At 40.2% G+C, this 17,856-nt stretch overlaps 1 protein-coding gene across 3 annotated transcripts in view; it reads right to left on the reverse strand.

Moving 5' to 3' along the window:
* Positions 1–17,031, reverse strand: part of calcr (calcitonin receptor) — a 418,788-nt gene extending 401,757 nt beyond the window's left edge. The window contains exons 1-2 of one of the 3 annotated variants that reach the window (XM_078538750.1): positions 16,573–16,999; positions 8,678–8,758 (exon numbers count right to left, since the gene is read on the reverse strand). The gene's annotated coding sequence lies outside the window, so the exon portion shown is untranslated. Of the gene's footprint in view, positions 1–8,677; positions 8,759–16,572 lie in introns of all 3 variants that reach the window. The other 2 variants (XM_078538749.1, XM_078538748.1) reach the window with 2 other exon arrangements.
* Positions 17,032–17,856: the final 825 nt, after the last annotated feature.

The raw sequence follows: 17,856 nt of genomic DNA on the forward strand, positions 1-17,856 counted from the left end.
GTCTAATGAGGGTGTTGGAATCAGACTGGAGGGTGAAGGGTTGATGAAAAGATTGGCAGTTCAGGTATCCTTAGTGTGAGTGGGTTTACAGTAGATTTGATGTCACAAAGTACCATTGTGAGACTTAGTGATGAGAATATCAAGAAGTTTTATAGGAAGTTGTTCCGTCTCCATGGTAAACTCAATATTTAAGCTATACTATTAACCTATAATACTATTATGGTATTATATATAATACTATTAAGTCTACGCTTCAACTCAATGGGTTCCCTTCACACAAAATTGACACACATCCCCCTGGTTACTTGCTCCATAACAACTACTTCAATTAACAGAAGAGTCAGCTTCCCATACATCAGTTCTACCTCACAGACTACAGCAAATATGGAAGCCTGACACAAGAAGATCCATTCCATCCCACATACCCACAAAGACAAGAAACCATCTCACAATAAACAAGGAATTGCGGACTCGTCTACATTAAGGAAACAGGCTGCAGCCTACACTTAGACTCAAGGAACATCAAACCTGTTTCAAACACAGCGAATGGGACAAGTCAGTTAGCATCAAACATGCTCAACTTAATAACCACTACATCCAATGGTCCATCTCTAGAATGACTTCACCCATCATGCACTGGCATACAAAATGCATCAAGGAGGCCACAGGGATCTATCAACACCACACCATCCCTCAATAAAGTGGCCTTCTCATTGCAGAGACATCTGGCTAACCTTACTCAAGACGCACATTACCATCCAGTCTACACAGTCGATCAATAAGCAGCAAGAATGTTAACATTTACCACCCTTTTAGAAGCACAATAGCCTGACCAATCAGCAGTAAGATTCTGCCCACATTCCCATCCTCTATTCTATATAACTACCTTTTTCACTTGTGCCATCCATTCCTCCAGATGATGGGCAGAGTATGTTGCCTGAAATGTGAGGCCTACCAGTTCTTTTAAGGAACTCTTACGGTAACAACATTTTTCAAAGCAAATTTTACATGGTGTAACTATTACAATATCTTGGTTTATCCATGAAGAATGACTACTTGGATAGATTATTAGAGGGCAAGGAATGCCCTTAGAGCCATACCTAAGTAAGAATTAATGTCTTTGGAAGAGGGGTGAATGATGGATGGACAAAAAAAAACAATCACTGATATGTATTTCGAAGAGAGCACTTTACAAAATACATTTTGTAGGTTATTTTTGTGACAGTGCAGCAATTATTCTCCAACTGACTCCATGACACATTTATAGTTACAGCTTTCAGACTGACAATTCTCACGACAACTGTGAAAGGTCAAATGTAAACTGAATTGAACTGTGCTCAGTTCAAATAGACCCTATTTTTGTTGTATCAAGGACCTTAACTCACAGTGTGGGAGTTACGACTTTATGGAGGAAACATAAATGCTCATGATAGGTGGATAAAGTGTGTAGAACTGTCAAACTGTGAAGTTATGTAACTCCCCAGCCTGTATCATTGACTGTTGAAAAAATCTGCTCTAGCAGTTACAATAGTTTTTTCTTGTCATTGCCACAAGTGCTATCATTATGTAATTTTAATGCTTGGCTGCTTTCTACAACCTACAGTTATCCCAACAGGGGAGCTGTAAGGTCACTGATTGATTAACAATGCAAATAGGTCATTAAACGATTAGCAGTCTTTAGTATGGGGTTATGAGTACAAGCCCGTTTGATTTTATAATGGATTAAATACTTGAGGGGCTTTTAAAGCTTTGAATGGTTTTCATTAATAGGAGTGCTTTTTAACTATAATAAAAGCTGTAATAGATAATTTAACCTTAATTTACTTCATTTCAACATGGCTCCTGAGGTCTGCCCATGGTGGATGTTGTGTGAGTTGACATGGAGGGTGTAAGAGCCAAGGTGGTGTGTCAGGGGCATGAGTTAGCATGGGGGCTATAAGGGATCATGGGAGTGGGTGGGGAGGTCATGAATTGGAATGGAAGGGGCATGGGAGAAGGGGGTGATGAAGGTTGAGGGTTAGAGGGCCTAATATTTAACAGAAAAACTGGGGCAAAATCACAGAATTGAGCCGGGCCTTTTAACCAGCCCACCTCAGCACTCGACAATTCCTGCGGCCTCCTCTGATCTGCATCCAGGGCCAACAGGCCTAACTACATTCTGCACCCGCCTGTATTTTTCTGCATTTTAATTGGTATTATAATTTGGAATGCACTACCTGAAAGGATGAAGGAAACAGATTTAATAGTAACTTTCAAAACTGAATTCAGTATATACATTTGAAAGGAAAGATTTCAGGGTCGTGGTGAAAGAGCAAGGGAGCTCTTTGGGGCTGATTGGTTAGCTCCAAGGAAACGTAAGCATGATGGGTTGAATGGCCTCCTTTTGTGCTGTAAGATTCTGATTACCAGTTTGTATGGCATTATCTGTGTGAGGTGCTGTATTTAATGCGTTGTCAACCTGAATCCCTTTGCTTTTCCGCATTCTAAATTACTTGTAGCAAAATTTAACATCTCACATTTACTAACGTTGAATTCCAACTGCCATTTTCTGCCTATTTCACTCCCTTAATGATCTTCCTTTGCAGTTTCCATTTGGTCCTCTGTAATATGGCATGCATAATAACCCTGTCAGTGCCATTCTAGCCATAAGTCCAAACCCTTAATGTGGAATGAACAGAAATAGTTCCCAACAAAACTCTGGGACATAGCTGCCCACTTCCAACCACTCTGAGGAAACTGCCCTTAGCTGATGCTTTATCATTCCTTTATTACAACTTCTTAAATCCAATTTGCTAGCCTTCTAATTCCATACTGCTGAATTCTCTCCAGTAGCTTTCTGTGTTGTTACGAAGCCAAGCTTTGTAAAAATAACTTAAGTTATAATGGGTGACTTTAATTACCCAAATGTAGACTGGAACAGTGGTAGTGTAAAAGGTGGAGAGGGGCAAAAGTTCCTAGATTGTGTTCAGGGAAATTTTCTACAGCAGTATGTGTCCAATCCAACAAGAAAAGATGCCCTGTTGGACCTGGTTCTTGGAAATGAGGTGAGGCAAGTAGATTAAGTGTCAGTGAGGGAACATTTAGGAGACAATGATCATTGGATTGCCTATCATCCTTTTCTATCATTATCCTAAAACATGCAGAGTAAGAATAATTAACTGGATGAGAGGGGACTTCGATGGCGCAAGAACGGAGCTGGGCCAGATAGATTGAAACAAAAGATTGTCGGGAAAAACAGTAGCTGAACAATGGGCTACTTTCAAAAACTGATTGGTTCGGGCACAGCCAAGGCATATTCCCTCGAATGGGAAAGGTAGGGCAAACAAATCCAGAGCTCCCTGGATAAAAAAGGAGAAAGAAATTAAGGTAAAAAAGAAAAAGTGTGCTTATGACAGGTGCCAAGTAGAAAATACAATTGAGAACCAAGAGGAATACAGAAGGTTCAGGGGCGGAGATGAAAAAGCACATGAGAGAAGCGAAAAGAGATTGAGAAAAGACTGGCAGCCAGCATAAAGGGGAATCCGAAAGTCTTCTATAGGCATATAAATAGTAAAAGGTTGGTAAAAGGAGGAGTAGGGCAGATTAGGAACCTAAAAGGGAATTTACATATGGATGAAGGGGTCATGGCTGAGGTATTAAACGAATACTTTCCATCCATCTTTACCAAGGAGATAGATGCTACCCAGGCCATGGTGGCAGATGAGGAAACTCTGTTACTAGAAGGGTTCAAAATTGATAAAGAGTAAGTGTTGGAATAGACTGTCGGTACTTAAAGTTGACAAGGCACCGGATGAGATGCATCCAAGGATATTGAAGGAAGTGAGAGTAGAAATTGCAGGGGCACTGGCCATAATTTTTCAGTCTTCCCTAGACTCGGAAGGTGCCGCAGTACTGGAGAATTCAAACATTACTCCCTTGTTCAAAAAAGGTTGTAAGGATAAGCCCAGCGATTACAGACCAGTCAGTTTAACTTCAGCGGTGGGCAAGATTCTAGAAACAATTATTCAGGGTAGAATTAGTGGTCACATGGAAAAATATGGTTGATGAGGAAGAGCCAGCATGGATTTCTAAAGGGGAAATCGTGTTTAACTAACTTGCTGAAGTTTTTTGAAGAGGTAACAGGAAAGGTCAATGAGGGTAATGCTGTTAATGTGGTGTACGTGGACTTTCAAAAGGCATTTGATGCAGTGCCACACAGCAGACTTGTGAGAAAAGTTATTGCTCATGGAATAAAAGGAACAGTAGCAACATAGATAAAAAATTGGCTGAAAAATAGGAAGCAGAGAGTAATGGCCAATGGATATATTTCAGGCTTGAGGAAGGTTTGTGGTGGAGTTCCCCAGGGGTAGGTATTAGGACCCTTACTTTTCCTGATATATATTAATCTAGATCTTGGTGTGCAGGGGACAGTTGCAAAGTTTGCAAATGATACAAAAGTTGGGAGTGTTGTAAACTGCAAGGAGGACAGGGTAGAACTTCAAAAGGACATAGACAAGTTGGCAGAGTGGGCAGATGAAGTTCAATGTGGAGAAGTGTGAGGTGATGCATTTGGTAGGAAGAATATGCACCGACAATATAAAATAAGGGGTGAAATTTGGAAGAGGGTGAGGGAGCAGAAAGACCTGGGTGTATATGTGCATAGATATTGAAGGTGGTAGGACAGGTGGAGAGAGCAGTTAATAAAGTATATAGTATCCTTGTCTTTATTAATAGGGGCATAGAGTGCAAGAGTAGGGAGGTTATGCTGAATTTATGTTAGAGCCCACCTAAATTATTGTGTACAGTTCTGGGCGCTACATTATAGAAAGAATGTGAACACATTGGAGAGAGTGCAGAAGAGATTTACAAGAATGGTTCCAGGGATGAGAAACTTCAGTTACGAAGATAAGATTAGAGAGCTTGGGACTGTTCTCCTTGGAGGGAAGAAGTCTAAGAAGAGATTTGATAGACATGCTCAAAATCATGAGGTGCCTGGACAGAGTAGATAGGGAGAAGGTGTTCCCACTCGTAAAAGGATCAAGACAGAGTGGGCACGGATTTAAAGTGATTTGCAAAAGAAGCAAATGTGACTTTAGAAAAAACTTTTCCACACAGCGAGTGGTTCAAGTCTGGAATGCACTGCCTGGAAGTGTGGTGGAGGCAGGTTCAATCGAGGCATTCAAGAGGGCATTAGATGATTATTTGAATAGAAACAATGTGCAAGGGTATGGGGAAAAGGCAGGGCAATGGCACTAGGCCATAATGCTCATTTGGAGAGCCGGTGCAGACACGATGGGCCAAATGGCCTCCTTCTGTGCCGTTAATATTCTGAGACATTCTGAGATGTTAGTGTAATTGTCATTGAACAAAAGATCACAGCACATTCCTGTCTCATAAACACAACCCTGCTTGAAATACAATGTTAAACAATGAAAATAATTTCAAAAGAAGATTGTTGCACTGAGATTGGGGTCAAGACTATACAGCATTTCCAGAGAGCATCAAAGGCTTTTGGCATTAGTGTTGGTCTTGTAGATCTTGGCAATAGCTAAGCGAGAATAAATAGTCCGTGTTGCACAAATAAGCATTTTGCATTTTTTTTGTTTCTAATGAATTTTAATGCTACACCCCTCCTCCAACATAATTAAAATTAAATGTCTACATCAGTGCACACAACACTGTTTCCACTCAATTAATCTGATATGAAAGTTATCATTGTTGATGTCCTAATGCATAGTGACATACGCAGTTCAATTTTTCAGAACTCTCTTGTCACTTTTATGCAGTTTGATACACTCAACAATGAGTGAGTTCTAATTGACATGCTTCAGTGACAAGTAAAAATTTGCATCAGACAAATGTTAGGCAATGAACATCTCCAACAAGAGAGAGCCTGACCACCTCCCCATGACATTCAATGGCATTACCATCACTGAGTTACCCCACCACCAACAGCCTTGGGACACCTTTGACTAGAAACTCAACTGGACCAGCTACATAAATGCTGTATGCTACTAGAGAAAGTCAGAGGTTTGCTTTTCTGCAGCAAATAATTCACCCAAATCTTCTCTGCTATATAAAAAGCACAAGTCAGGAATGTGCTGGCGCATTCTCCACATAGTTGCATCTGCAACAACACTCTAAGCTTTAAGAACAAAGCAATTCACTAGATCAGTGCCTCCTCTATTAGCCAAATACACCTCTCCAGTTCCCGCTTCCCATGACTGCACTCTATATTATCTAAAGGATGAAATGCAGCAAGTTACTAAGGTTTCTTCGACAAAATTGCAACCCCCCACCACCTAGAAGTGCAAGGGCAGCTATTATATGGGAGCACCATCAACGCCAAGTTTCCCTCCAAGTTGCACGCATTCCTGACTTGAACATATCACCATTCCTTCCTTATCGCTGGGTCAAATACTTGGGGCAAAAATACCATCTAACAGCACTTCATCAAAGATGTGTGGTTCAACAAGACCCGTGACCACCTTCTCAAGGCAATTAGGAAGGGGCAATTAATGCTGGCCCAAATCTGCAAAGGTGATAAAAAGCCAAGATTCTGACATCACAGATAACGAAAGTGGTCAAGGTTCAAATGGAAGACAACCACATAAAGTCTTGGCTAAAATATAAGATGCAATACATTTTATTAATTCATACTACTAACTTTCTGACCCATTCGAGTGATTGATCAGCAGTCGAAGCCAACGACATTCGTGGATAATATTATTAATAATTCGCCCTCCCGTGTCCTTAGAGTAGGAGAGTCGGCACTTTGAACGCCAAGCAAGCGCTCCATAAATCCTTTCAGTTAGCCAAAGTGCTGTAACTGCTGGACTCGTGGCAGTTCGTGAAATTTGCTGCACAGGATGCCTGCGCTGAAAGAGCTAGATAATCAGGCAGATCTCATCAATTGCACTCACTGGGACAGTGCACTCGGAACAGACAGATAGAACAAGCCCACACCGCCCCCTTTTGGTTCACTGTGTTCTGCCCGAGTTCAGGTCAATAGTAATCGCCGTTCCTACTTTAATCAGCCTCAAATTTGCTGTTAAGGCATGCCTCTACTCTCTATTTATGACGCATTTCATTGTTAAACTTGCATTCTGATACCAAACGAAAATGAAACACGGAGGTCGAATGGTTCACTTTTTTTTTCCCAAAAAAATAAATCAACTTTGGAACTTACACAAGTACATTTTCCGGAACCATTTCAAGCCTCGCACAGTTCAGCGCGGGGCACTTTTACCACCTGGTGTTTCACAAATTGTGTTTCGCACCATTGAAGAAAGATGGTCTTCGAAATCACGGTTACTAGTCTTTAATGTACCTGTTTCAGATCTTAATCATTTTGTCATTTTGGAATCAAGTGCAAACGGATTTATTTTTAAAAGGGGCACAAGAAATGTAGAGATGTTAAATTATTCTACGTTAACTGGGGCAGACATAATCATTAAACATTAATTGCTGCAAACCACCCTATCATCTTTCAATTTTACAATATCCTCCCACTCAAAATGCATAATTGCCGTTTGTTCCATGTAGTTCAAATGCAATAATTTGAAAAGGCCGGAAGAAATGGAGTGATTGTAAAAGTCGCTGAGACTCCAGAAGGAAAAAAATCAGTAAAACTTGGCAAATGCCTGGTGCTGGTCCAAACTGGTCTTGTATACCTTAAAATGGATCTCTAGTTTGGATCAATACCAGCCATTTCCAAGGTTTACTGGTTTTCCTTCTGGGAATCACCCCTTCTATTTATTCTTTCATGGGATGTGGGTGTCGCTGGCAAGGCCAGCATTTGTTACCCATCCCTCCTTGCCCTTGAACTGAGTGGCTTGCTAGGCCATTTCAGAGGGCAGTTAAGAGTCAATCACATTTCTGTGGATCTGGAGTCACATGTAGGCCAGACCAGGTAAGGATGGCAGATTTCCTTCCCTTAAGGACATTAGTGAACCAAATGGGTTTTTTTATAACAATCAATGATAGTTTCAGTGTCACCATTACTGAGACTAGCTTTATATTCCAGATTTGTTATTACATTTTAATTCCACCAGCTGTCTTATTGGGATTGTATTATGCTGCTTTTAATTAGGTGTTTTGGCATCACAATGGGGAGGTATACATATGTAGCACACATCAGGCAGGCAGTGGTGGTGCAAACTCAGCGCCTCCCTATTGGCAATAATGAGAGGCCGGAGACATTTTTGTGACTGTGCCTCATTTGAGTTGGATGGGAAAGCTGCAAGTCCTCAATGATATTAACAGACAACAACCAAGGTAAGGGTGGGAAACCCAATAGGTCCTCTGCAGAGTTGTGCAAGAAGTCAAACTTTAAGGGGGGAGAAGCTAATCCTGTGGGTCACTGAATGGTTGCCAGTGGGCAAGAAGATTCACACTCCTCCTGGCCCCACATGCATCAGTGTCACTACAGTTTCTGTTATCTCTGTAGCAGCTCTGTAGTGATCCCTTTTAGGACCACTAGTTAAGTTGCTCTAAATCCAGTGCCGCTGATCAGAGTGTCTGTGTCTCACACTCTGCACTTTGATACCTGAAAATTGAGTTGGGGTCTTATTTTGATAAGGTTCCTTACTGTTTTGGGTTGCAGTGCTGGCATCTATTTCCAGGAAAATCAATTTGTGTCGGCTGAGGAAGCCAGTGGGCAGTAGGTTTATTTTTAAAAGTTTGGCAGCTTACCAACCTGTTTTTCAATATGAATGAGACGGTGGGCAGACAGAAATTTCCTCCCTCCATCTCTCCAAACCAAACGACTGAGGAATGCCTGAGTGGAATCAAAAAAAAGCTGAAAACCTGAAACAAGACCAAAATGGTGGAAACACCTCAACAGGTCAGGCAGCAACTAAGGAAAGAACAAATATATTAATCTTTGGGGTGCAAACCCTTCATCAAAGAGAAGTCCTTAAGTTATATTTCCATTTGCCTGATATCAACATAGTCCCCCTCTTTGTCGGGACAAACTCCACTTCTATAAACTTAAAAGAGTTCATGTGCAAGCTGGAAAGGTTCCACCTCGGTGACCCTCAGATGTGGCCAGGAGATTAACTGGCTAAATTTGTTAAACTCATCAGCCATTGCTTTAATCCTGGAAATAATTTTAATTTAACTATAGTCTGGTTGCTGGGCACAGATTCTAGTCCTATTTGATGTATAGCCTTCAGAAGAACTTTAATTCAATGAAATATGGTCTTTTATCCACAAACTTTATTCATATAGTGCTTTAGATTTCATATTGGAAATAAATACGCAAAACTTAGTTTCTGTTTCCCTTTTTTTGTTATATATCATTTAAGGACTTTTTTAAACATTTATTTTTAACAAAAATAAATTTATTACATAACATGTTTATTTGCCCAAACTAGTCTACAATCGATGTTTATGCTCCACACAAGCTTCCTCACACTGTAATACAAAAATAAAATACTGCAGAAGCTGTAATTAAAACAGAAAATATTGGAAATACACAGCAGGACAGACAGCTGTTGTGGAGAGGTGAACTTTTGCCAAAACTCCTCTCACTCTATTTCATCTACCCTATATGGATATCCTTCCACACCTTTCTCCCTCATGTGTTTAACTACCTTCCCCTTACAATGCTATTTACCTCACCTATTCCATGTGGTAAAAAGATCCATATTCTGACCACTCTTTGGGTAAAGAGGTTTCTCCTGAATTTCTTATTGGATTTATTCACAACTATTATATTTATGACCCTGAGTTTTAGATTCCCAACAAGTGGAAACCTCTTCTCTATGTTCACCCTAGCAAACCTCTTCATAATTTTAAAGACTTTGTTTGCTTCACTTCTTAAACAACTCAGTGCTCAAAAGAAACGTTGAGAAATAATAAATTAGTATTGGAATGACAAAGTATTGCATTCACACATCATTCCCCAATTCACAGTGACATTAAAGATGGGTGTATAAACAAGGCAAAGGGAAGTTTGCATATCAGGTTGATCTTCAGATCCAATTGCCTAACCTGACATGTGAAGATTTCAAACTCAAACTGAAGATCATAGATCGTTAAATAAATGCACTGTCCAATACTTTAGATTCCAAAATTAAAGTTTGGTGGTACCAAGAAAAAAATGCAAAACTTTTAAAATCATTCCCCACTCACTTTTCACTCCTTTATCCCAAATATGGCACTTGAAATCATTGCAGAAGTAAAATAAAAATGGAGTTATTTGCAAGACGAAAGTCTGCATGTGAAATTCAGATCGGGTTTTGTAAGTGACTGTGTGAATAGGATTTCTAAACCCAAAGCAAATCATTCTCCCAAGTTCCATGAAGCAGTGTGAACACACAATAAGTCTTAATTTTTCCATAATAATTTAATGACCAAGTTCTGGAAATAATTCTGATTTTCATGTTATAGCTATTCTAATTTTCTTTTAACTTGCAAAAGTAGAATTAACTTAGTCAATTACCATTTCCTTTTTTATTTTAATTAACAAAAGCATTGTTACTCATGCCTAATGCTGGTCAGTCCCCTACAGCTTGGCCTGCTATGATCCCCTCTACTCACTATATCTTTGAGTTACCCTAAGCTGAGTGGAAACACCAGAGCTAGCTGAGGTACAATATATGAAATTGGCACATAGGACTGTGGAGACTTTAAAAAAAAAGATTATAAAGGTATAAATTATATTAAAGATTAAGGAATCTACCAGTGTTTTAGGATGCCATGGAAGCATCAAGAGGTTAGTAACAATTAATTTGAAGAAGGGGGCTGAAAAGGACTGTAAGAATAATAATGAAAATATTGAAGAAGAATCAGAAAATATGAACCATTAAGAACAAGATTAGGAAAGCTGTGAGTGAATGTGAAGAAAACATTCAAAAAGCATTAAAATGAACAGTTAAATATTTTACAAGTATAAGAAAGAATTGTTTAAAAACAAGGTGGGATCCCTGAGAGGAGAATACTGTCAATTTGTAGATGATGATCAAAAAAATGGTGGCAGTTTTTAGTAAGCACTTTATGTCGGTCCTTGCTAAAGCGAAGGACATCAGAGGAGGTGACTTCTGTGGCAGTTGAGAATGGGATGAGTGATATTATGATGGCTAAAAGGTAATTTAAAATAAGTTAGTTAAGCTGAAGGAAGATAACATACCATGGCCAGACAGAAGACATTCTAGGGAAATGAGGAAGGATATTGCAGAGCCCCAGAAATTATGCTGAAGAGTTCTGTTGCCAGGATGTCTGATGGAGCACTGGAGAATGGCCAATATAATACCCAATTAAAAATGATACAGCTAATTTTGGTACTTAATGGCCAGTTAACTTAATATCTGATAGGGAAAATGTTAGTCTTTAATTGACAATTAATTTAGCAGTTTGATACAACCGACTAGTTTGCTAGGCCACTTCAGAAGAGTAAACCACATTGGTGTGAAACTGGAGTCTCACATGAGCCAGACCTGGTTGAATTTTTAGGACAATCCAACAGCTTCATTGTCACTTGTACTGATATCAGCTTTTTTATTCTCCAGATTTTTCAAACTGAATTCCAATTCTCTAACGGTCAAGGTGAGATTGAGGATGCATATTTTCTGGATTATTAGTCCAGGACTACATTTTACTGATACAGTAACAAAATTACTATATTACCATATCACCCATCTGGAAAAAACAAAAACTAGTTATTAGCATGTACAGATTTCAAATGGAACAGTAGTACTTGACAAACCTCATACAATTGTTTGAGATAGTAACAGACATGGTAAATGGGGGAAATGCAGTAAATGTAATGTTACATTGGTTTTAGGAAGGTCCAGAACTAGGGGACACTGTTTTAAAATTGGGGGTTTCCCTTTTAGGGCAGAGATGAGGAGAATTTTTTTTCTCTGAGGATTGTGCGACTTTGGAACTCTCTGCCTCTGGAGGCGGGGTCATTGAATATTTTTAAGACCGAGATAGATAGATTCTAGTTAGGCAAGGGAATCGAAGGTTATTGGGGGTAGATGGGAATGTGGAATTCAAAACACAAACAGATCAGCCATGATCTTATTGAATGGCGGAGCAGGCTCGAGGGGCTGAATGGCCTACTTCTGCCCCTATTTCTTATGTTCGTATGTCTTTGAAAAGGTACCATATCAGAGATCATTATGGAAGATTAAGGGGTATGAAATTACAGGGAGGGGAGTAAACTAAATTGAAAATATGCAGAAAGGACAAATTGGAGATTAGCAGTTAATGATGTTTTTCAGATTGGTTGGGAGTGGGCCGTGGTGTCCAGTAGCATTCAGTTCTGGGCCGCTTCTGTTCACCATGTATTTAAATGATTCAGATATAGGCCTAGAGGGACTGATGTTGAATTTTCTGGATGATTGCAAAATAAAAATATATTAATTCTTTAGAAACTGCAATGGCATATTGATAAATTGGGGGTACAGGCTTTTATTAAGTGGCAGATAGAAGGCAATATTAGTATATGTGAAATGATGTATTTTGATAAAATAAGAGCAGCAATTATTATATTCAGAGTGGAAATAGACTCTGTGTTGTAGAAGGGTTGAGAGATTTGGGGGTACAGGCTCACAGAACATTAAAGGCAGCAACTCAGGTTGATGGTCTGTAAATAAAAGCTAATGGATTTCCAGGTTTTAGCATAAGAGGAATAGAATAATAAGATCTCAGTCAGAGTACTATGGGCAGTAACGGTCACAACACATTAGAAAGGATAAAAGCAAAATACTGAAGATGCTGGAAATCTGAAACAAAAACAGAAAACGCTGGGAAAACGCAGCAGGTCTAACAGCATCTGTGGAGAGAAAAACAGAGTTGACGTTTTGAGTCCGTATGACTCTTCTTCAGAGCTACAGAGAAGTAGAAGTGTGATGAAATTTATACTGAGTGAGGGAGGGTGGTTAGAAAGGATACTAAGACTTAAGAGAGAGTAAAATGCAGATTCACTGGGATACTGTGAACATCAAAATTATGAAGAAATCAAAATACAAAGGAAGGCTTGAAAATTTGGACTATTTTTGTTAGCACAACGCTAACTGCAGGGTGATATGATACCATTGTTTAAAATTATGAATGAATGGGAAATAGAAGCAAACTGTTTCCAATCATTGAGGATTCTAGGCAAGATTAATTATAAGAGATTCAGAACAGAGGGCAGAAGAAACTTCTTTCATGAAGCTGTAGATCTGAGGGTCATCAGGTCAAGAGATTTCTGTCCACCTGTCAACCTATTCCAACATTTTTCTGCATTGGCTGACTTTGTCGAGTTACTTCCATTGTGGCTCACTAATAATTGCTATCTTCAGCCTGACAGCATTCTTTTCCTTCATTTAACTAACACTGCATGTTGGAAGATAGGACAAGACATCTCTGAGAATATGTTAATAATTGGAAGGGATGCCCAACACAGACAAATTTAATTACCTTTTCCTTGCAATACTGCAGACCTGCTTGGTTCAATTACCGAACTTATCACAGAACGCTAACTTAAATCCAAACTTATCTTTCTTTCAAAAAAGAATAGTCACAAGTTTTTAACCAGTCTTCAGACAATTTGATTCGCTCCATGTGATATCAAGAAATGGCTGAAGGTATTGGATACAGACAAGGCTACCAACCCTGACAACATCTTGGCTGTAATACTGTAGACATGTGCTCCAGAATTGGCTGTACAGTGACAACACTGGTATCAACCTGACAATGTGGAAGATTATCCAGGTATGTCCTGACCACAAAAAGTAGCATAAATCCAACCCAGCCAACCACCAGCCCATCAGTCTACTCTCGATCATCAGCAAAGTGCTGGATGGTGTCACCAATAGTGCTGTCAAGTGGCACTTTCTCAGAAATAACCTGCTCACTGATACTCAGTTTGGGTTCCATGAGGGTCACTCAGCTCTTGACCTCATTACAGCCTTGGTCTAAAAATGGACTAAAGAACTGAACTCCAGAGGTGAAGTGAGAGTGGCTGCCCTTGACATCAAGTCTGCATTTGACCGAGTGTGGCATCAAGGAGCCTTAGCAAAACTGACGTCAGTGGGAATCGGGGAAAAAACTTCAAACCCAGCACAAAGGGAGATGGTTGCGATGATTGGAGGTCAATCATCTCAGTCCTGGGGCTTCACTGCAGGAGTTCCTCAGGGTAGTATCCTCAGCCCAACCATTTTCAGGTGTTCCATCAATGACCTTCCCTCCAACAGAAGGTCAGAAGTGAGGATGTTCACTGATAATTGCAGTGTTCAGTACCATTTACAACTCCTTTGTCATTGAAGCAGTCTGTGCCCCAACGCAGCAAGACCTGGACAACATTCAACTTGGGCTGATAAGAGGCAAGTAACATACATTCCACAAAATTGCCAGGCAATGACCATCCCCATCACAGAACTAGGTTCGATGATAGTTCTTTCGTGTGGACTTCTGGAAGTAGTTGTCTCTAATATGGACCATCCTGCAGTTTTAACGATTTTTGAACTTGCGTTTATATGGGCAAGTTACGAATTATTACTGCATATATTTCGTCAGATAGAAACAAACAATCAGAATGTAAGTGCTATAATTAACACAATGTAATAAAATTCGTAGCGTTAAACTGGTACAAAGTGAAGCGACACAAAATGTACAATTGTGGGGAATTCAAGTGCATGAAGTAATTTACGCCACAGTGTGACAAACTTCACTGAGGCCTTTTGGAGTCCCTGCACGACGCTAGAGTTTGGGCTATGACCCGGAGTTCGAGTTTTTTTTTCACATAAAACATAAGTATTTGCAGTCAGCCATTAAATACCTCTGAGCCCATTTGTTCGGAGACTCCCCAGTGCTTGCTGCTGCTGAAGCTCGTTCGTTGAGTCATTTACCTCTGGGATGGGCATCTGGCTTCATGGCAAATCTAAGCACCTAAGAGCGGCATTGTGCACCCCAGATACGGGCTGCATCGTTTCAGTAAATAACAATCAGTTAATTTATAAACGTCCTGTTTGCATTAATATTGGGGAAATCATCGAGAGCTATTGCAATTTTAGTTGAGTTAGACATTGCCTCTTACTGTGCATATAGGTGTAGTTAGCAATATGCAGTACAATTTTTTAAATGTTGACAGCATCCGCCCTGCACTGTGACCCTTCCCCATGTCCGCAATTTGCATTTCCAGAGCTGCCTGTTGTTAATCCAGAATTTGATACATGTTTATCAGTAATTAACCTCGGGAAAGGAATCCTTATGAGGCAGGGGATATAAAGGTTCGCATGCGGAGCTGCTCCAGATATCAGCAATAAAACAAGTTTACACCGTCCATGTGGTCTTTTACACTAAGTATCATTAACAACTCGTTTTGTTCTTAGTTATCTGGGGTGGGTTTAGAAAGAAAGTTTTTGATCTTTCGCAAGATGTAGGATTTTAACAAACTGATTAAATGAAAAAATTACTTCTCCCTACTGTGGGATTGTGTTGCGTTCCGCACTAGCGGAAGTTCACAGAATGTTTGGAAACCAGTCTGATGCTTTGCTTTGATTTACCGCCGAATCTAGAACCAATCGAGCAAATGAACCAATAGGTCAAATATCAGGCCATCAGCGGGTAAAAATCGGGTCCATTGGCGGAGTCCATTTTCAATACAAAGGCCCTCACAGACTAGGCATAAACCATTGCCACTTCACTTACAACACAATCAGTGGTAATCTGAGAGCAGACTTTGATTAGATAAAGGAATGTGCAAAAAAATGTTTAACTTCAAATCTATTTTGCAGTGTACAAAGTTTCCATTTTTGAAGGCGGTGTTCAATATTCGGTCCGCTCGCCATCAGATCTTTTTGGAAAACCGTTTTCTCCCCCAGCATTTCCACTACATGCAAAATCTTCCCCTTAGAGACAATGTGACTTTAAAAAAGCGTGCTATCCAGAGTAGACACAGGCTGCCAGTGAATGGGGCGTATACTTCGTTATAGTAACAAGTATTATTGGTAGACTTGCACTTCTTGCTTTATATATTCTGCTTTTCTTGAGGTAAACTTTTGGCACAGAGATAGATCCGTGATCGCAAAGATCTGCTAGCCGGGTATAAAGTGTTGTTCGGACCGCGTTTCAGACACCCTATATACACATAAAACAACCAGTGCTTCCATTTCAGATGAAGTATTAATTAATTCAATAGCCGCTTGTATTGGGCAGTAAGTGTCGAGGTAGATAATCAATGGACATTTGCAGGACAACAACGCGTAAGTCGGCGATATACAGTTCTGCTCACTGATCCCTTTCAGTAACTGTACTGGGGGGTTTCCCGAGTTTGGTTGCTTGCTTTGTTGTCTTTAAATTTCTGCCTGTCGTGCCTGAAAGCCAGCAGCTATATCCCAAATGCTTTACTAGTTTTCCGAGCCGGTCAGAGTTTCCCCATTTGTACATAAAATGCTCGTTAATTCTCTGCTGTAATGCAAGCGTGGCTCGGTCTGTGCTCTGATTGCCCCCATTCGAGATAATCTGGCAGTGAAAATAAACCTTATAAATCACCACAATCTGAACGGGACTCAGTAGAAACTGTAACTGTGCTTCCCCCACTGATTACCGTTTTACATCATTACAACAAGAAACTTTAAGAAAATGGAGACTCGATACCTATTGGAGCCTTGCTCGGAAGATGCGCTGAGTTGTGGTGACAGCTCTCAGATGGAATCAAAGCTATTATTAAAACTGCATCTTTCTTTCTCTCGCTCGCTCCCCTCTCCACAGATGAGAGATCCCAACTGGTGTGAATGTTCCTTCACGGAATAAAAGATAGCTGAGATTCGGTGTTCCGTGAGGTTCCTGTAATTCCAATCTTATTAGCTATATTCTTCTTGTTTTTCTCTCTCCCTTTTATAAGATCCCAGTTTCGATCCAATTGGGTCCCGCTCTGTGAAAGGCTGACCTGAATGAATGACTGTGACTGGAGCTTTCTCGTCTCCTTGACGTTGGTGTTGCCTGCAGAATGTGACTGACCTCTCCCCAGTCTGGCTGCAATTCTCAAGCGCCCCCGCTCACCGCAAGCCCGGCAGCGAGAGCTGGAACAGTTTTACATTCACATGTACGGACACCGCGGGGGCTTGTTTCTCTCCCATCAGCTGCTGCCCGGCTACAGCACTGCTCCTGGGAGAGAGCCCCGCTTTCTGGCAATGGCTGCTAAGCCAGTAATGATGCAGAGATATTGGAATTGAAATTGTATCCCAATACATAGATTTTCATTACTGAACTACAAGGGCTGGGATCCGCATAATGCAATTGTGCTGATCTGCCGTTGCTTGAACACCTTTGTTAAATCATTTACATGAATACTTAAAAAGGATGATGTGGAATCACGTAGATATGAAATCATTCGGGATACGGGTTTAGATTTAATATAATAGACGATCTTAGGACAGTTTGAAGAACTTAGTAGACTCCTGGTCGATGAACATTGCATTGGAAGAGTGAGTGGGCTGCGGATCCTACCCTGTTCTTTATTGATGTAGCAGGCTCCGATGGTTACCAATAGTTGTATGTTTGAGAGTTCTACTTCAGTGAAGCGATCCGACCTAAACATGTGTTTTTAGTGAATATGTCAGTCATATTTTAATAAGTGCATCCAGTATAGATCAGCACCAGGCATATTTCAATCCTGCCCTTATTTTATTGCTGGCGATATTTAAACGTGGCATCCAGGCCTACATTGAGCAAGTTACATTTCTGTAGTTACTTCCTCACTGACATCTTTACTGGCAAGTTATACAAGTCTCCCTCCAAAGCGGAATTCTTCATAATATATCAAACACTATTTTGATGATATTTCAAAGGAAAACTTTTTAACTTTTCACAGGTGATGCTGGAGAGGAGAGCTGTCTTTGTGTTTGCTTTCACTTGCACTGTTTTTTTTATATATATGCA

This window comes from Cetorhinus maximus, chromosome 3, assembly GCF_964194155.1.
Source record: "Cetorhinus maximus chromosome 3, sCetMax3.hap1.1, whole genome shotgun sequence".
Lineage (NCBI taxonomy): Eukaryota > Metazoa > Chordata > Chondrichthyes > Lamniformes > Cetorhinidae > Cetorhinus > Cetorhinus maximus.